The 22,017-nt window shown below is 36.3% G+C and overlaps 1 protein-coding gene and 1 pseudogene across 1 annotated transcript in view; one reads left to right on the top strand and one right to left on the bottom strand.

Annotated features, from left to right (window-relative positions):
- The window catches only part of PTPRK (protein tyrosine phosphatase, receptor type, K), a 587,115-nt gene that overhangs the window by 479,178 nt on the left and 85,920 nt on the right, over positions 1-22,017 (bottom strand). The window lies entirely within an intron of this gene.
- On the top strand, positions 17,814-18,258 carry LOC105518606 (annotated as a pseudogene).

The raw sequence follows: 22,017 nt of genomic DNA, 5'->3' as shown, positions 1-22,017 counted from the left end.
GCAATGTTCTAAGCAATCCAAACAATTCATTCAATCCCCACACCTTAGTAGGGGGTACATTAATATGAAACGATGTATTTAATCCCCACAACAACCTAAAAAATTGGGCATTATTATCATTCCCATTTTATTGATGAGGAAACTAAGGTAGGGAGAACTTGAGTAATTTGTTTAAGGTCTCATTGCTAGTAAGGTACCAAGCCATAGTTCAAACCCAAGCAAAGCTGGCATTTCCAAACTTCTTTTCAGATGCATGGAAATACGTACTGCGAGGGGAAGAGAAACATCAAACTTCAGGAGAAAGTCAAACAAGCAGGCCAGGTATTACCAAGTCAAAAATGCAAACTAGAATGGAAGGCCAGCAGCCTCATATCATAAGTCAGAGAACACTGGCATTCCTGCAATACAGGAAAGATCTCTGGAGAAAGAAGATACATTTCTGTACAAACTATGGCCAATGATAAGAGTTCTCTAAGGAAAGGTAGATTTCATGCTTTAGACACTCCACATAATAGAGGAATGGCTTCCTGTTGGCCCAGGAATCTCATAGACTTCTCAACCCAGTGAATTTTAAGTAAGCTGTTGGCACTAATTCTCTTTCACTCCTTTCTCCCTATTTCTTCCCTTCACGAGCGGGAGGGACGCATGGTCTCATTTTAACAGCTGTGACTCAGCTGCCTACTCTACATGCCCACACTAGGAATTTGGACAACCCTTTTAGAGATGCCATTTACAAGTGAGAAACTGTTGGGAGAACAAAGATGCGTGCCTCTTTCAGTTAGCATCTCTTTTGTGTAATAAATATTTTTAACCTAGTTTATTTCAGCATCTACAACCCATATATTTCCTCAGGAAGGGCATTTAGTTTACTAGAACCAGCTATTTGAGAATGGTATCTGTATTTAAGCCCGCCTACATATCCCTAAAGCAGGACAAGGCAATGATTTTCTAAACTGTCTCCTGTAGAGTTCAAAGCAATCCCACAAAGGAAGACAAAGGAAATATCAAGGGTATTTGTCAAGTGTTTGCGTGGAGTACTGCACAGACCACTGCAGAAGAGAACATTCGCTGGTCCCCTTCTTTCATGAATTCCATCCTAGTTTTCAAGGAAAATGCAGAGTTCTACTTACTCTAAATGATCATTTATTTTAAATGAAAAAACAAAAAAAATGTGAGGAGTTGCAAAAGATTCCCAAGCCCACTTAGTACAATTCTCCACCCAGTATAGGAATGTCCTCTAGAGTCTCAAGACAGATGGCCTCTGCATCTGCCTGGATATTTTTCATACTCTTCATCTTAAGAAATGGCAGGACTTCTCTGATATCAATGGTATTCCTCTGCGGTGTCTTTGAAATCACTGGACTATTCAGATGGAATGGCACAGCACGTTTGAGAAGTTAGATCTTTCCAAAGGCTACACCCTATTGAATGTAACATAACCACTAGAAATCAGAATTGAAAATGACTTTAAGAATCATTTAAGCACAAGTCACCACAACCTAGGTCAGTTTAGTAAGAAGTCCACGGGTGTATATATGTGATGCTTACCTAGAATGACCATTTTATAAGGATTACCTTCCTATACTGATCCAACTTTTCAAAACATGGTTTTATTTGTTGCCTTTTTCTTACTCAAACCAATGTCTACTTCTATTTTTTTCTTTCTTTACTACTTAATTGACCTTAATAACCCTATTTAAAAAAAGACTAACAGTAGTTAATACATCACTAAAAGAAAAGAGAAACTATAGTACTGGAATTCTGATAGCTCATGGGTCACAACTGGGAGAAAAATAAAAGTAGATTCTTAAGGACTGAATGGAGTAACAAATTCCATGTGATACTCCCCAAACTCTAAGGCAAGATCCTATTCATTCTAAATATACTTACAATAGTAAATAAATAGATACAGAAAAAGTCTGCATTTTCTCCAACTCCTAGTATTAAAGTTTCAGAACCAGAAGGAATGTCAAGATTTTACCTGAATCAGCTCCCTATCTCCATGTAGGAAAGGTATCACAGCCTCCTTTCACACCCCAGACTCTCTAAGGTGAACTGACTTTCTCAGACTCATAGTAAATGAGTGTCTCCATCGCGGGACCCCTTCTTCCTAGTGCAGCAGTTCTTTCCCTGTTGCACACCACACCACCCTGCAATGTTTAATTATTCAAGCTCCCTCTGTCAACCGATTTGATTTTTTAAACATTTTTTGCTAGTATACACAAATGAAATAACCTCAGAGCGAAAAAAATTTAGAGCCGCTATTGTGTATCATTCGCCTAATTTTTTTAAAAAATGAGTCAAATAGGTGAGAAGTTGGATTGCCTTGCCACTACTTATTTGTAAAACCTTATCTTCTGGAGACTTGTTCTTTTATTGTTCTGTCCAGTTGATCTAATGTAACAATGCCATTTCTAAGCTTTACTAAGTGTGATACACAGAATATGTGAAACCAAACGCTTGTTTCATAAAGTAACTTAAACAGTTTTATTAAGTCACATACTATGTGTTCAGACTGTAGGTGGTACCTTCACTTAATATTTACAAATGTTTCATTTAAGTTATATATTATTTAATATTTATGAATATTAATTTACATTTTTTCACTTGATATAAAACATTAACATTTTATTTAATATAAACATTCAATTTCATTTAATATTTACAAACAAGGTCTATGAAAAAGTTCTCATTTTACTCCTCAGAAAACTGCTTTAAAGAACAGTTCAGTGATTTGGCCAAGGTCAGATAGCTATTAATTGGTGAACTGAAACGTGTTATCTGATTCCAAAACTTGTGTACTTTTCAAACAAAAGTAACAGGGGTCTTGATGACATCGTGGAATGAAGAAACGGCAGGGACTCTTCAGAAGCATAAGTCTAGATTAGGGAAGTATTACAAAATCAGGTAATCTTGTGTGTTTTTTTTTGATAAAATTTCTTTAATTTGCACTCACTTGCTTATATGATTCAAGGTTTGGCACCATCTGGCAGAAAACACAGTCAAGAGCTATTGCCTATAGATCACTGTACAAAGCTCCTCCCAACGATCTCAGAATTCTCCAATGGCAAGGTTTCTTGTGAAAATTGAAAGAAAAAAAGGTTTTTCTCTAGGAATCTTAGTTTTTAATCTTGAGAAAAATCTGGATGAGGAAGCATATAAAAATATAACTTGTTCTTAACGTCCAAGGCCACAAAACCATTGCCACAATTAAGAATGCTTTTTCTTTTAATGAATAAGTTAGCTATTATTTTTAAAAAACACAAAAGAACCATCTTCCTATTTTCAGTGGTGAAAAACATGCCATTTGAGATATGCAGTGAGAAAACACACACACACACACACACACACACACACACACATTATTCTCATAAATCACTTCCACCAAGCCCTCTGGCAGAGATGACTCTTGAGGATAATGTCCATTTGTTAAGTTCTCCTCTCTTCAGAGAGAACAGGCTGGAGCCACTGAGCAGCACCTGAACCCAAGAGGCAGCAGATGAGACTTGTTGAAGATAATGGCATGATAAACAAACCCTAATCCAACCAGAGTTATGATTACAATAATATTAAGTCCCTCTATAAAAGATTCTTGATGTTTATTCACTCAATCACAGTAATCTGTTTGAAACCAGCAGGGTCCATGACACATAGGAAGGCTTAAATAAATTACTATTCAAAATAACTGAAAATAAAAAAAAAAAATCCATTCCTATATATATGATAAAAATCGTAGTTGTGCAAAATTTTTGATGGTTGAGATTAAATGTTTGCGGCTGATAATATATTTGTAGGTGACATCAGAGCTCACTAAATCTAGTTAAGGGAAATCATTTAATTCAATAAACATTTAGCGAAGTATCAGTACTACACTCAATTTGGGGAACACAGAGATGAAAAGTGGCTGTCCTAAACAGGACTACAGAAATAGAAGTAAATAATTACAGTATGAGAAATATATGCCATGTGTACAGGCAGCAATAGGATACATGGTTAATAAGCACTTACACTTGGGTGGATGGTCAACAAAGACTGCACAGAAGATCTGACATATTAACTAATTTTTGCAAGAAGAATGGCAACCACCACACACACACACACAAAAGTACAAAAGCAGCATGATTAACGATTAATGCAGCATTAACTTTGTTGATGAGCAGGATCAAGTTGAAGAGTGGAATACTAAGATAAGAACTGGAGAGGTAAACAACACTCAATAACAACTGGCTTTTATACCATGCTGAGTATCCTGGATTGCCTTGTAGTGAGGTACATCAGTGAGATTCTTGTTTTAACACATTAAAAACAGTATACAGGATAGATTGTAGAAGGCCATCCACAGGGACAAAGACAAAATTTAAAGATGTGATAGCAATAGTCTGAGTTAAGAGTTGTTAAAGAGCTAAACTAACTCAGGTTTAAAACCAGATCTACTGTTGGTGTTGTGCTATACACATAAAAGATATAATAATTATATATAATAAAATTATACAGATATAATAATTATATAATTATATAGGTAATATCGCTATATTATTATAATTACCTCAGATAATTATCTATATAATTTTATGTGTATATATATACTGTAAAGTAGGACATTTTATCTAAAATCTATATTTTCCCCTTTTTTTGTATACTACTCTTACATGCCATGGAAAGTAATTCCTTTTTTTTCTTGGGCTAACATTTACATTTTCAAAACAATCTCATTAGTTTTAACAAGTAGTCAAGTATTAAAGAAACACGGTATGTGTGAGGAATAAGAGAGCCAAGAAGTTAAAAGACCAGGACAAGATAAGCCACTATGAAAGTCATGCCTAGGAAGACAATAGAGCACTAACTGTAATTTCCGAATTGCCCTATGGATCATAATATTCTCACTGCAAACTTTCCCAAGAATAGACCATTAAATATCAGAACCTCCGAAGAGAAGTTTATACACTATTTGTACATAAAAAAATACAATGGTTAATAATGCAAATTCAAAAGCAATCATGTTAGAATGGAAAGCATGGGAGTCATTTAATAATGTCAACAGGTACAGATCACTTTAATACAAGAAAACTAATGTGTTGGCATGTCATTAAAGGTTCTTTCTGGGTCTATCACTATTATAAATCATTCTGACTTCACTAACATGTAATAATTAGGCAATAAAGCTGGGCCTTCCATTTCGATTTGCTTAATAACAAGAAAATGTCTTTGATCATCATGGTATTGTTGTCACTCAGTACCTCTTCCTTAATTTTCTCATTGCTAATAATCCTGCCAGGAACTCACAGTTTGCTTTTCCTCCCTGAGAAACAAGCAGAATTCCACAGGGAATCTTACTTACATGGTATGACAACAAAAAGGAATGTGGTCCTTTTCATGTCTAATTCCCAGATACATTCTCGGCAACCACTTTGTGTGAGTTCCTCTCACACTCTTGACATTCTAGGCAATGTATCACATTACTTCCCACCCATATACAGAGAGATGAAAGAGGTAAAAATGCCTAGGTGCAAGTGAATTTATTTGTTTTTAAATTATTTTTAGATGCAAAGATAGATGCTAACATTCTATTAGACACTGTATCTCATCAAAAAGTTGATATGTATTTTTACCAATGCTAGGCTTTATGAATTCCATTTATCATAAAGGTCTAACCATCTAAAATCCATTAGGTTTAATTTGTAACATAATCACAGTTCCTTCGAACGACCCCACCCCCCGCACTCCTCTCCTCAAAATTCCAAATACTCCAAATGTTACCTTTAGGAACAAATACTCCAAATACTCCAAAATGTTACCTTTAGGAAAAATGTGGTTTGAACTAGAGGTCCCAGTCCTCATTACAAACTTGTTCTGCATGTCCTAAAGCAGAGGTCCCCAATCCCCAGGTCACAGAGCAGTACAGGTCTGTGGCCTGTTAGGAACCGGGCTGCACAGCAAGAAGTGAGCACTGGCCAAATGAACATTACTGCCTGGACTCTGCTTCGTGTGTCAGATCAGCTGAGGCATTAGATTCTGAGAAAAGTGTGAAGCCTATTATGAAGTGCACATGTGAGGGATCTAGGCTGCGAGCTCCTTATGAGAATCTAACTAATGCCTGATGACCTAAGGTGGAATGGTGTCCTCCCCAAACCAGCCCCCCCACCCCTCACCCTCTTCCGGGGAAAAACTATCTTCCATGAAGCCAGTTCCTGGCTCCAGAAAGGTTGTGGACCACTATCCTAAAGCATCTACCATAAGCATATGCCCACTGTATCCAGATCCTGAGCCTCCTCCTCAGCACCAGAACACTAATAAAAGCAGCAAGGGGGAAACTGAGGAACAAATCACACCTCCACCAAATTTTAAATGTTGCTTAGGTGTCTCTGAACTTATCTCAACCACCTTCTTGTCTACATCATTCTTTTTTTCCATCCCTATTTTTGATGCCTATCCCTGCTCAGAAATACTTCACTATAATGATCCCCTCTAGCTCTGTAAAGCATTGAAAATGTATAAGATCTACTATGTTGTGAGTTTAGACTACTACCTTTCCAAACTTTTTTCGAGTGTATTCAGCCTACCTTGCACTTTGTTTAAAATGTATTACCTGTTCTCCCCCAAAAAGGAATGGGAACATTGTCTTTGGCTATAAAGTGTGTCGAGAAAAATAGTCATCCCAAATAACTGAATCAAATTGAAAGAAAAAATATAAATTGTCTCAATGAGGTTAAAATTCTTGGAATGATCATTTTCTCTATGCATAGGGAAATTAATCAACAAAATAAACCCAAAGCTCTAAACTGAATTATTTGCACAATTTTGCCTGAAATTCTTGCAAGCAGAAAACTAAAATATCTATTTTTCCTTCTTTAATCTGTGACTCAGCTGTTGGTTTTCAATCAATGAATGTTTAATTACTACCCACTAAATCCCAGACCTTACTTTAGGTATATGGAACATGCTTTGATGAATGAGACTTTACCATTGCCTTCAGAATGCTTAGAGCTCCCTGGAGAAGCCTGGGCATAGAAATAAATAATGACAACCCAAGCAACTCATGGCAATTATTAACACAACAGAAAGTACAAGCCAAGTGATGTGAGCATTTAGAGAGCAGCAGGAATTTTACATTTGCCATTTACGGTCAGGAAGAACTTATGAAAATGACAGTACTAAGAATAAACATACAAGATTTTGTCAACTAAAGCTGAAGAAGGACATTCTAGTGGTGGGGACAGTATAGACAAAAAGACACACAGTGTATCTGGAGAACAGTGTAACATGAAGCTTAGATTTGAATCAAAAAACAGTGGCAGAGATAAAGATAGAAATTAAGCAGTTATTCTCAGTATAATCAATTTCAACTCTGGATAAAATGACGAAATTCAAATTTGGTATTTGGAGGAGACCTTCTGTGCCCCGGTAAAATAGCCTACTTGATATTTATATGTTATGGTTTGCCAGCATGTCTTAAACATCAATATCATCTTTCCTACATTAGCTTCTAGTTGCTTATAAAAAACACAATCTTTCTTTTGCATATTGTTTAAAATCAACATTGATCAAATCTGACAGGTATATTTTTCCTAATGTCATTTATAAACAAGTAAAAATTCACTGTATTTTTAGTACATCAATTGGTAAAGAAACATATTAGAATATTTTATCTTAAAATCATAAAGCAATAAAGTTTTGGGGAAAAAATCTTACCACATGGAATAAAATTGGAAAATACAATTTGGGAGTTTATGAGTTTGGAAAGATGGGAGCAAAATCAATAAAATAGGGCTGGTTGTCAAAAGCAGTCCCATAAATATTTTTAAGAACATTGGTATTTGTGGCAGAAGATATTAGTCAGTCTCTTTTCCTAAAAGTGAGAATAAGAGAATAGGGAGATTTTTTAAGTGTTTATTATTTGTTTATTTTCCTTTTTTTCAATCTAATGGTAATACTCCTCTGACAAAGATTCAAAACTCGTTGAATATAAGAACAAGATTTTTCACAAATCATTCAAGATGACTCTTCATGAGTATTCACTTTTCCAGAATCAGAATTCATTTCAGGAAAGAAGGACTCAGTAAGTCCGCAAGAGAGCACCTCTCCACTTCCCACCTTACACAATATACCCAAAATGTACTGCTCTTCTCTTTGACCCAGAATTACAAAGATCAGCATACAAATGGCAGAGAGGAGTTAATTATCAATGATGGAATTATCATGAAATAATATTTCTTCGAGTTCCGCAATCAATCTAAAAGAAGCTAAAATTGTGTTCTTAAAATCCTTCTGGTGTAAAAAGCGTTTGAGTTTTGTTAATGTTTTGGTTCGGCTCATAAGAACACATTACTCTAATAAACTAACAATTCATGATTCATGAGGCTAGGCCCATTCAAGTAAGAAACACACATTACTAAACAACATACAAAGGCTCATCCACCTAAGAGCCCTGGCCAGCAACCAGGAGCCAACAGAGCTGCTTTGTATTTCTTCAGGGAGATCCCTCTGCCTACAACTGTATTTTTGTGTTGTGTATTTTCAAACTGTGTTGTTGAAAGGTTATGTTTAATTTTTCATGATGCGTTGTTTTTCCTCATGCACACATTTTTAGTATGTTATTTCAGGTATGAATTTAATATTTTAGTTTCTGCATGTGTGCACATGCATGGGTATGTGTAAATTGATTTCGCTATCTTTAATCAGTAAAAACTCACTCTCGCCCACCTTCTCCCAACAAATATAACTCTACTGTGAAAAGCTGAATCACTAGGAAACTCAATGGTCATACCACCACATGGAGAAAAAGAAGAAAACAATGAAGCCAACACACAAAGAGAAATAGGGAAGTGAGATGAAGATATCATTGAGGTCTGTGCCCCATTTCTAGTTGTTCCAGAGGTCAGCCTGCATTCCTGAGCTCTCCATGGCGTCTTGTTTATTACTCACTTCATCTTTGGACTTCATTAGATTCCCAGGTACCTTTCCAATATACTCCTTTTTCCCTTCCAAATAGTCTGATCTTTGTTTATAATCAAAAGATTCACATTATTGGTACCATTTGTTACAGCATGGGAGAATGCTTTTTTCCCAAAGAACTCAAAATAGTTTTCAACATTTCATGGATATAGATATAATGAGCATTTCTGATGTTTAGAAATATTAAAAAATAGAAGAGGTTGAAATGTCTAACGTAATAACCTGGTGAGTTACCGGTACTGAGCTAACACTAAAATTTTCAAAGTGACTCTTCTTCGCTCCCTAATCTATGTGGTTCAAACTCAAAATGGGCATACAGTCATCTTAAAACAGGCTCAGCTATCTCTAGCAATTATAAACTCTGTCCACGAATAAACTTTTTCTAAGCACCTAAAATCAAATGAATATATCTGCCTGACAAAATTTGGGAAGTCCAGCATCTCTGATTTAAAAAAGAAGAAACTATTTGTAATTTTAGTCTCTCGTTCTTAGTGCAGGATCTGACCACTGGTTAGTAATGCAACAACTGTGATTAACAATGAAGAAAAACTATTTTCAGAGTTTTCTCATGACCTAGCCACATTAACAATCTAAAAATAAAAAAGGAAAAGTTTCTAAAAGCTTGACCTTCTATGAAGTTACTAAACTTCATCAAGCCATCACAAGCAGATTTCTAGGACTTTTTTTGAGAAGAAGAAAATAGGATCATTAGTTTAATGACAGTAACATTTGCACAGGTATACAAACAATGTATATGTCAGAACAATTTAAGAATTCTATACTGAATATGTTTTATGGTTTTTTATAGTATTTTGTTGAATCTACATTTGTTTTGGGGAGTTTTGTTTTAGGTTTTATGTGTGTGTATGAGCGTGTGTGTTCTCGATTTTAAAACTATTTCTTGAGTTCTTTAGACCATAAGAACATAATGTATAATAGTAAACACATATTTCAATTTATCTGAATCATTTTTAAGAAGTAACATAGATTGGCCAGGTGCAGTGGCTCACGCCTGTAGTCCCAGCACTTTGGGAGGCAGAGGCAGACAGATCATGAGGTCAGGAGCTCGAGACCAACCTGACCAAGACAGTGAAACCCCATCTCTACCAAAAATACAATACTTAGCCAGGAGTGGTGGCACCTGCCTGTAATCCTAGCTACTCGTGAGACTGAGGCAGCAGAATCACTTGAACCCGGGAGGTGGAGGCAGCAGTGAGCCAAGATCATGCCACTGCACTCCAGCCTAGGTGACAGAGCGAAAGTCTGTTTCGAAAAAGAAATAAATAAAATAAATAAAAAATTAAAAAATAACATAGATTAAGAGAACTATAGCAAATAATGTGTGGTGCAAAAAAAAAAAAAAAAGGTTTATTATGGCTGGGTGTGGTGGCTTACACCTATAAACCCAGAACTTTGGGAGACCAAGGCAGGAGGATTGCTTGAGGCCAGGAGTTCAAGACCAGCCTGGTCAACACAGAGAGACACCTAGTCCCTACATAAAGTAAAAAAAGAAAAAAAAGAAAAGGCAGGCATGCTGGCAGGTGCCTGCAGTCCCAGCTACTTGGGAGGCTGAGGTGGGAGGATCACATGAGCCCTGGAGTTCAAGGCTGCAGTGAGCTATGATCACAACACTACACTCTAGACTGGGTGACAGAGTGAGACTCTGTCTCTTAAAACATTAATAAATAAATAAAAATTTTAAAGGTTAATTTTTACAGCTACAGACAAAGATACAGTGCAGAGAAAGAATATTGGTTGTGGAAAAGTCATTTTGAGACAGGAAGTTCAGGCTTGCTTATCGTTAATATCTGGAAGATGAAGGCTGAAGCCCACATCTCTCAAGAAAGCAGCATTTTGCTTAAAATTACACTATTCACAGCTGTATAAAATCAGGCTAGTAAGAAAATAAGTGAGATGTGGAAGTTCAGAAAGATTCCTTCTCTTTTACTGACAGGTCAAAAAGCCTATGAAGAACAGCAAAAGTCATGAGGGAATTCTGGTTCTGATGTTCATTCACCCTTTTCCTCTCATCCAAATCAGCATCTCGTTTGGCCCAAAGGCTGGAGGATACTCTTGTGGTGTCATTTCTCTTCCAGAAAAGATAACAGCTGTTAGAAACTGCTAAGCCCCAAGTCACTCTCAGACTATTGTATTGCTTTACCTCAAAAACATCCTTAATAACAGTATTTCAGTAAATCTGACTTTATGCGCCATTAAGAATGAAGGACGCTGAGAATTAAACAGTGACTAATGCTAAGAAACTTCTTGATTTTAGATATGTTAAAATGTGAAAAAAAAATGCATTTAACAATCTAAAAACCATGTATCAGTCACATACAACTAACATCAAAGAACTGCCAGTTATCCTCCTTTCCTTTCTTTTTTTTTCTTTTTTCTTTCTTTTTATTTCCATAGGTTTTTGGGGAACAAGTGGTGTTTGGTTACATGAATAAATTCTTTAGTGGTGATTTCTGAGATTCTGATGCAGCCATCACCTAAGCAGTGTACACCATACCCAATGTGTAGTCTTTTTCAAAAATTTATTTATTTATTTATTTGAGACAGAATCTTGCTCTGTCACTGGGCTGGAGTGCAGTGGCACGATCTCGGCTCACTGCAACCTCCACGTCTCGGGTTCAAGCAATTCTCCTGTCTCAAGTCCCAAGTAGCTGGGACTACAGGCATGCATCACCACGCCCAGCTAATTTTTTGTATTTTTAGTAGAGACGTGGTTTCACCATGTTAGCCAGGATGGTCTCGATCTCCTGACCTGGTGATAGTCTGCCTCAGCCTCCCAAAGTGCTGGGATTACAGGCATGAACCACAGTGCCTGGCCCCAATGTATAGTCTTTTATCCCTCGCAACCCCTTACCCTTTCCCCCGAGTCCCCAAAGGCTAATGTATCATTCCTATGCCTTTGCATCCTCATAGCTTAGCTCCCACATAAGAATGAGAACATATGATGTTTGGTTTTCCTTTCCTGAGTTACTTCACTTAGAACAATAGTCTCCAATTCCATCTGCTCCTTTCCTTTCATAACTTTCTTTCTACTACTACCACAACTATCCCAGGTTAGACCAACATTACCTCAAGCCTAGTCTACTAAAAAAGACTTACGATTGGATGCTGCATCCCTACAAATCTCCTCCAAGTCTCTGATCCATCCCATCTCACACACAGTCTCCAGATTAACCCTACTTCAAAAGCACACCAGATCATGGTTCATCCACATATCTGGGAAGCTTTCACGAGAAAGTTTCCATAGATCCACCCACTGACTCTTCACTCTGATGTTCAGGCACTCTACCACCTGGACTCCATCCACCTTTACAGGCTAACATTTCGCAATAAGCATCGGCAATAAATTGTTTCATAGCATTTTTATGTATTTTGCTTAAAAAAAGGGTTTCATAATTAAATAAACTAGCATAAATAACATTAAATACATTTTCTTACTAGAAGACTGTTCAGAATCTTTAATCTGTAATGTTTGAAAACTTTCCAGGAGGCAGATATAGTACCCAATGTTTCCAAAACTAATATCACCATAGAAACCTCTGTGTGCATGTTATCTCTTGGGACTAGTATTCTTGGTGAAATAAACTATGACTTTCTGCTTCCCACAATTATTCTTCTGATCTCTTCCCATAATTACTCCTCTGATTTCTAGTCCTTGCACATTCAAGTCACTTGTTGAAGATGCCTTTCCCTCATGTGCCTTCAATTCATATCAGTATTTATCAACTTCACTTTTTTTCTAGGCCTAGTTTAAATATCATCTTAAAAGCTCCCCTTGAGGTCTGTCGCTGGAAGTAACATCTCCCAGAGAACACTGATTCTATTTTTCTTTCATTATCTAACACTTTCTACTGTTCTATTAAAGTTATTTTTACAGTATTTTATTCAATCCCATAATCCCTTTGAAAGCATCATCTGGACCTTATCATTTTATTCTTCTCAGCACCCAACAGAAAAATTCAAATATAGCTTAATCCTTATAACTTCTTCTAACTCTCTTAGGACCCCTTCACAGACCAAGCTCCTTCAAATGCTCTTTGCTTTGAAAACAGTGAATGAAATCTTTAAAAACTTTAAAATCATACAGGAACAAGATGTAACATTTTCAATGAAAAACACTGTATTTCTAACATTTTACTGAACATCTTGCCACTCATCTTGTCATTTGTAATTAAAATGGCTTTTCTCTAACCCATGTTTTGGTGGGAAAAGTGAAACAAAAACATTTGTTTCTGCATAAGGTCGACTTACAAAGTTTTTTTCTTGATTTGCCTGAAATTAAATATATAATGTCCCTACTCAAGTAAAAACTATCAAGGAACACTTTTTTAAAAAACTGATATGACTTAAGATTTCAGGGCCTTGACTTTTCCTGGTACTCTTCAATTTCAGTCTTTCGATAATGGAATCTTCCACGCAGCCAGCACTGCAACTGGTGAGGCATAAGTTCTCTTTTCAAAACATAACACACAAATAAGTTGAAAGATTATGATCTTCCTTTAATGTGGTTCCCCATCATGTGTTCTAATGTGCATGAGTACTGAATAGGCACATGTTAAAGGTGTAGAGCTAGCATTGATTTATTAATAATAACAGTAATAGCTAACACTCAGTGCCACTCTATGTGCCAGAGAGTGCTTATGTGCTTTGTGTGCATTATCTCTTTTAACCCTCACAACAACTCTTTAAAGAAAGCACCATAATTACCTCCACAAATAAGAATACTTTAAGAGGTGTTATGTAATTTAGCCAAGTTCACACAGCCAGTAATGATAGTTCCAAGATTTTAACTGAGGCAGTCTGACTCCAGATCCCAAACTCTAAGCCACACCACTCCCTTGCCTGCCTTCTATTTAGGAACACAGGAAATATGGTGCAGTTACATTCATGGCTGAAGAGCCATTCCTATCAACCCTATCAATAAGCACACTTCTTCGTGCCATTGCTGACAAACAGAAGATATGTCACAACATCAGAAAGCAATAATATCTGTGCTCCTTCCCAGACAAATGAAGTATGTCCTCTTGGAGAAAGACAATGTCACATATGAACATTTTTTTTTATGATTTAATTAATCCATTCATTAAATACATTTACATAAATACATTTACATAAATACATAAATACATTTAATGAATGGATTGATTACTTCTGTATTCCTCAAAGTAAAGCTAGATATTGTCTTCAATTCCTGGATGACTGCCACACCAGAAGTAGTCCCTTCTCCTTAAGCTCTCCCTCCATGTAACCTCCACACAGCCACGACCAACCATGACCATCAGCAAGACAATATAAAACAAAACGTTTGGACCGGGCACGGTGGCTCACGCCTGTAATCCCAGCACTATGGGAGGCTGAGACGGACAGATCATGAGGTCAGGAGATCGAGACCATCCTGGCCAACATGGTGAAACCCCATCTCTACTAAAAAATACGAAAAATTGGCTTGGCGTGGTGGTGCGCGCTTGGTAGTCCCAGCTACTCGGGAGGCTGAGGCAGGGGAATCACTTGAACTCAGGAGGCAGACATTGCAGTGAGCCAAGATCACACCACTTCACTCCAGCCTGGTGACAGAGAGAGACTCCGTCTCAAAAAAATAAAATAAAATAACACAAAAAAACAAACAAACAAAAAAACATGTGGCATCATCCTTTCCATGTACAGTGAAATAAGAAATTATATGAGAATCTGTGGACACTGTGAAATGACAAGTCTGCTTCCTAAGAATTCAGCGGATTACTCGCTCAGGGATAAGACTGAGTCCATTCTTCAACTGAAGAATTAGCTGCTCAGAATTATAGCAGGATTCCATGGCTAAGCATTGTACCCCTGCTTAGGAGAAAGCAATTATAGCAATCTAAAGATGCGCATAAGTAGTAGACTAGTAAGGTTTAAAGCCTATCATTATCTATTCTTTCAACTTGTTCAATAAATATATAGTAAATGTAGACACTGTTCTAAGTATACTGAGTTCAGCAAAAACAATGAAATGTTCATGGAGTCTACGTTCCACAAGCAATGGCAGTTAGTTCTAGGAATGTCATACAGAGTGCTAGAGTGGAGGAGGAACTGGGATGACTGGAAGAAATATATAAATGTGAAGATCTGTGGTAAACAGTCATTCCAGACAAACTAACAGCAAGTACAAGTTACACCAACAAGTTAACTAACCTACAAACAACTGAATACTCAGAATGAATTTCAATTATCTATCCTGACTAGAGTTCAGAGGGTCTCCAACCTATGATGGGTTGACTTGAAATTTTTCTACTTAACAGTGGTGCAAAAGTGATATATATTCAGTATAAACTGTCCTTAGAGTACTCACACAGCCATCATACAGCCATCCTGCTTTTCACTTTCAATACAGTATTCAATACGTTGCATGAGATATTCAACACTTTATTATGAAATAGGCTTTGTGTCAGATGACTTTGCCCAATTGTAAGCTAATGTAAATGTTCTCAGCATATTTAAGGTGGACTAAGCTAGATCGTAATTTTCATTATGTTAGGTGTATTAAATGTATTTCAACTTACAATATTTTTCATTTATGATAGGTTTATCGAGATGTAATCCCTTCATAAATCAAGAAGGATCCGTACATTTGTTAAGAAAATTTAAGACCTTAAATCCAACCTATGCTATTAGTAAACTAGGGTACGTCACTTAGCTTCTGTGCATGTCAATTTCATTATCCTTAAAAGGAGGGACAGGAACATATGACCCTAAGGTAACTTCCAACTGGAAATTCTTAGAATTCTATGTTCATGAAGTCTGAACTTCGAGTTGCTTTTCCAAAGTAGCTAATTAATGTATACTTCCATCCTTACAGCCTTGCCCTACCTCCCTGGTGACAGAGCTGACAGGGGCTATGTCAAAGATGTGCTCAAGAAAGAATTCAAGCTATGGTCCACCACGTGATAAGCCTATAACCTCCAGGTGACTAATACATTATTCCAAGCAACTGAGCTAATAGCCAATATAAAAATCTTCTTGGTTTTTTGATAAAAATAAAGATTCATACTTTCTGGTCTTGGCCTATTAATTAGATTACAATAAAACAAAGGTAATAGTCCCACTTCCAAAGTTATAGCAAAGTAAAATCTGACAACTAAAAACTTCACCATCATCTAATCCATAAAATATATATCTTTTTACAATGCATTCCATTGCATTCCAGTGGCAAGACATGGGAGCAGAGAAACGTTGTAAAGGGGTATTTATGTTTAAAAAAGAAAATTCTAGATGCTCTTCTAGAAGTTTGCCTTAGTGACTCAGAATGTAAACTTACTCTATTCAGTGAAGTGTGCATTATTAATTAGATAATTTCTACCTTGAGAGACTTACAATAAAGATCAAATAGACTGAGAACATCAACCATAATGAGATATATTTGTATAATGATCAATGCAATATAAAGTTAATTTTAAACTATAGGCATTTTATCATTTTTGAATTCACTTATTCGGCATGAAATTTTATTTATAAAAGATCAGAATGAAAATTTCAGCAGTTTGTAAGAGATTTTAGGTGTTATTGTGATGATGAAATGGTTCCTTGTGGGAATAATAGAATCACCTTGATGGATGAATATTGAATGAGTATGCTTATATAATATGAGGAATTTAAGGGAAGAAACTTAGTTTTGAAAACTGTACACTCCACCAAGTCACTTACCAATGAGTTAAGAAATAAAAGGCTCCAAAACCATAGAAATTCAAAATCTCAGGAAGCAGCTTAATACAGCTTTGACAGGAGACAGATGCGGAGAAAGCCTAATTCTGTACTTTTTAGCTCCTTAGTTTCCTCGACCGTAAATAGAAATAGTGTCTCCCTTCTCCAAAGATTATTTAAAAGATTATATGGGCATTGAATTATAAAGTAACTAATTAAGATACTAACATATTTTATGGAATCAATAGATGCTAGTTGTCCTCCCAAGTCATCTTTTGAAGTCTTTGACTTTACTTGATTGAACAAGCATTTATCAAGTGTTCATTGTATATCAGAGAATATATTAAGTACTAATGATACAATGAGACTAAAATATAATACCTACTTTTAATAATAGCAGAGAAGACAGAGAGGACACGATAACTAATGAAGCAGCTTATGCGCTGGCATGAGAGTGTATAAAACACACATACAGAAATTTAATTCTGCTTTAAAAAAAAAATGAACAAGAAAAGCCACAAAAGGGTGACTTTAAGATTTGACATTGAAATATAAGCAGGAATTTGTCCTAGCAAAAAACAAGCCACATAAGGAAAAATGAGACATTAATTCAGGAAAATTTGGATTAGGAAGCCTACTGTGGCAGAAACCTGGAGACGTGAACATACATGGTGTCTTCCAAAAAGAAAAAGCACATCTCATACACAAACATTTAGAGAAATCTTTATTAGTCAACGTGTGATTTTTAAAATTTTCTTTTTTTTTGAGATGGAGTCTTGCTGTGTCACCCAGGCTGGAGTGCAATGGTGTGATCTCGGCTCACTGCAACCTCCGCCTCTCAGGTTCAAGCAATTGTCCTGCCTCAGCCTCCTGAGTACTGGGATTACAGGCACCCACCATCATGCATGGCTAATTTTTGTATTTTTTAGTAGAGACAGAGTTTCACCATGTTGGCCAATCTGGTCTCTAACTCCTGACCTCAAGTGATTCACTCGCCTTGGCCTCCTAAAGAGATGGAATTACAAGCATGAGCCACAGTGCTCGGCCAAATATTCTTAATTATTTGCAAATGTGTGGACTTTGTATTGTGTTGGGAATGTTTTCCAGGGTTCTTCATAAATTTTAAATAAATATGCAGCCTTAAAAATACAAGCATCCGAGCAGTTCAGAGTTCAACAACAAGCTTCCAAGATGCCGCCCAAAGGAAAAAGTGGTTCTGGAAAAGCGGGGAAAGGGGGAGCAGCCTCTGGGAGTGACAGTGCTGACAAGAAGGCTCAAGGTCCCAAAGGTGGTGGTAATCAGTAAAGGTCAGACACATTCTATGTGAAAAACATGGCAAAATCATGGAAGCCATGGAAAAGTTAAAGTCTGGGATGAGATTCAATGAAGTGGCCTCACAGTATAGTGAAGATAAAGTCAGGCAAGGGGGTGACTTGGGTTGGATGACCAGAGGGTCCATGGTGGGACCATTTCAAAAAGCAGCATTTGCCTTGCCTGTAAGTGGGATGGATAAGCCTGTGTTTACAGACCCATCGGTTAAGACAAAATTTGGATATCATATTATTATGGTTGAAGGAAGAAAATAAAATCATATGAAAGACTGAAAAAAAATACAAGCATCCATGATAAATAAAATATATTTTGAAAAATAATACAAAATATCTTTGTAAGCTAAGCAGTCTGAAAATGTCTTTTTTAATAAATAAAACACTAGATTCCAATCTCTCCAGCTCAACTGGTGGTCACAGCTGATGATGTAAGAATGAAATCAATTTAATATATACATATATATAAACTATATATGTATACTATATATGTACATATATATGTAAACTATATATATATATAGTTTACAATTTAGCAGATGTCACCAATAATGTCAAGAGCATATCAACAGAAATGAAATGCCATTTTAGTTAGAGAAAGCCTCATTATGAATTGAAAATGCCCAAGACATGGTCATGTTAAACTATCAAAAATCCTACCATTTGCTGGATCTAATTGTTTGTTTTTCTTTCTTCCATTCTTAATGAAGCAATGGTCTTTTACAAAATCTTCTTTAAGTGCATCCAACACAATAAAAGCTCAACATGAGATCTCCTTTTCAATCATAAGTACCTAACACTGTTTCCAAATGTAAAGCCAAGAGAGAATCCAAATGAATAACAGTTTGGCTACTAGGCAGAGCTATGTGGCAGGCTGACATTTTCATGGAAAATGTACTGTTCTCCACCTCCAACTCTTTTAGACATAGTGGAAAGATGTAATATTATTTAAGTTCTTATCTCAATGCAAAAAGGAAGAAAGGAAGGAAGGAAGAGGAGGAAAAAAAGGGAGGGAAGACAGGAGGAGAAAAAGCACGGTTGAAAACACAGCTTCTTAGAGTTTTCTAATACAATTTGTTAAAATTGTCATAAACCATTGCGATCACCAACTACTATTTTCAAAGGATTTTGTTTTAAATGCTCAAAACAGAAAATCAAAAACCCCAATGAAAAATAAACACTGCTCCTCATTTACAAAATAGGTAGACTGTGATAACTTCTTATTGTATGAATACTCGGATATATTTTGAATAGATTTCATTTTCAAGTTTAAAAACCTGATATAAATTAAATATTTTAGGAATTACTACTGCAATATATAAATCAAACTGCACCTTTGGTGTCTTTGCAAATGCAATAATGTAATAATAGAGAGAAGTTCCTAGGAGACAATGGCTACACAAATGTACATTTTTCTTATTATAATACTCTGTCCATTTATAGTTATGTAGTAATGAGCCTTGACAATTTAACATGCTTTACATAAAATTGTAGAATCATTTAAGCCCATTACAAACCACTAAGATTATCAGCTCTGATGTGAATCATACAAAAATATGCCTATGTCCCTGTTTCAGTCGCAAGATAAAACTATTTTAAGTGAGTCATCAATTCCAGATTTTCAAAGTCAAAATATCCTCACAAAGCGCTCGGTTGAGTCTTTTGAACACAGGTATGAAGTACAAAATGAATCTAAACCAATGTTACCTCTACCATACAGGTATGTTGTGTTCACAAATACACACACGCACACACACACACACACACCCCCCAACTCAATGTAGTTTATTCAATTTTATTTTTACATTTTTATTATTAATTTTTATTCAGTAGTTTTATTATATTAAATTTTATTTCCTTAATACAGGTATATTCATTTAATTGTTTTATGATTTTGCAGCTATAGTTTATTTTACCCTGATTTTAATATTATTTTAAATATTTTATCCTTTATTCTTTATTATTCAATTTCCATCATATTTCCTTGAACTATTTGTATTAATACATAATGTTTGTACATATTTGTGGTACATGTGATATTTAGATACATGTATACAACATGTATTGATCAAATCAAAGTATTTAAGATATTTATCTACTCAAATATTTACCATTATTTGTACTAGGAACATTTCAAATCTTCTAGCTACTTTGAAATATACAATACATTGTTGTTAACTATAGTCACCCTACTGTGCTATCAAACACGAGAACGTGTTCCTTCTATCTAACTGTATGTTTGTACTGATCAACCAACCTCTCTTTATCCCCTCTCCCCACCCCCCAACCCACACACACCTTTCCCAGCCTCTGGTAATTAACATTCTACTCTCTACTTCCATGAGATCAACTTTGGAAACTCCCACATGTGATATTGTTTTTCTGTGCCTGGCATATTTCACTTACCACAGTGAACTCCATGTCCATCCATTCTGTTGCAAATGACAGGATTTCATTCTTTTTATTCCAGGGCATTTCTAAGAGATTTTTTTGTGTTTTGTTTGTTTGTTTGTTTCCGAGGCAGGGTTTTGCTCTGTCACCCAGGCTAGACTGCAGTGACTCAATCTCAGATTTCAGCACCTTGCAACCTCTGCGTCCCAGGCTCAAGTGATCCTCCCACCTCAGCCTCCTGAGTAGCTGGGATCACAGGTGCACACCACCATACCCGGTTAATTTTTTTTTTTGATAGAGACAGGGTTTCGTCATTTTGCCCAGGCTGGTCTCGAACCCGTGAGCTCAGACAATCCTCCTGCCTCAGCCTCCCAAAGTGCTGGGATTACAGGGGTGAGCTACCATGCCCAGCCTCTAAGAGTTTTTTTTTAACAGACATTTATAAGTAACTTTTACTTATAGATACTAAGAAGCTACTTGAGCACAGGAGAGAAAGTCATAGGTATGCAGTCCAAAAGCCATAAAGAAAAGACGGAAAGAAATCTTTGAATGATTTTGTATTAAATCACCCCAAATCCCAAGTCAGAGATCTCTTAGGCTAATATGGGATAAGATACTTTATCCTAAAACCATCATTAGGCAACAGTGGCTGACAAACCCACCTTGTTTCCATTTAGACAACAGTCTAGGAACTACATGGATAAAATTACTCCTGCAGGAGAATAACAAACTAGCCTCCAAAATAGCCCAGGTGAATGGAAACAAAAAGATTATCTTGTCTCTGGGACAATTCACAACGTCTCTGATGAGGCAGGTAGATAAAAAATAATATGATCTCTGAGTACAATTGTATAATTGTGGACTTTTCTCCTGAGCAAACCAGCCATAGACAGACAAGAAGGCATATGGGACTTTCCTAAATGATCTTTCTACTCCGTTTCAAAATGACTCATAATACAAATAACTGAATACTTCTGAACCTCCCTTTCAATGTTTTTGGAAAGATACACAACACCCAGGGCAACTGAATATAGCTGTGAATAATAGCAGAGTAGATCCCAACACTAAATAGCCATATGACTTGGAACAAACTGCTTATCCTTCTGAAATCTCAGTTTATTTACTCATTATACAACTCAACTCAGTCATAGAATTCGCCTCATATATTATTGTTGAAGTATTAAATGAGATCACAAACGTGGAGTGTGTCTGGCACTCAAAGAACTCAATAAATATAATTAGTTTTAAAAAAAAACTAAGCATCAAAATTAAAGTACTGGAATTTTTTTTATGCTGGTCCATTCCAGAATAAACTTGAATAAATAGAATTATTTCACTTCAGGAAAGGAATTTAGCTGGGTATAGTGGCTCATGCCAGCACTTTGAAAGGCCAAGGTGGGAGGATCACTTGAGGCCAGGAGTTCAACACCAGCCTTGGCAAAATAGCAAGGCTATTTTGTCAGCCACTGTTCCCTGTCTCTATAAAAAATAAAAAAATAAAAAAATAGTTGAGCATGGTGGTACATGCCTGTAGTCCCCACTACTCAGGAGGCTGAGGTGGGAGGATCACTTGAACCTAGGAGGTCAAGGTTGCAGGCAGGCAAGCAGACAGAGGAAGGAAGGAAGGAAGGAAGGAAGGAAGGAAGGAAGGAAG

This window comes from Colobus angolensis, unplaced genomic scaffold (assembly GCF_000951035.1).
Source record: "Colobus angolensis palliatus isolate OR3802 unplaced genomic scaffold, Cang.pa_1.0 Scaffold322, whole genome shotgun sequence".
NCBI classification, from domain to species: Eukaryota; Metazoa; Chordata; class Mammalia; order Primates; family Cercopithecidae; genus Colobus; species Colobus angolensis.
Note: the sequence above shows the minus strand (reverse complement) of the source record. Positions and strands in the feature narration are given on the sequence as shown.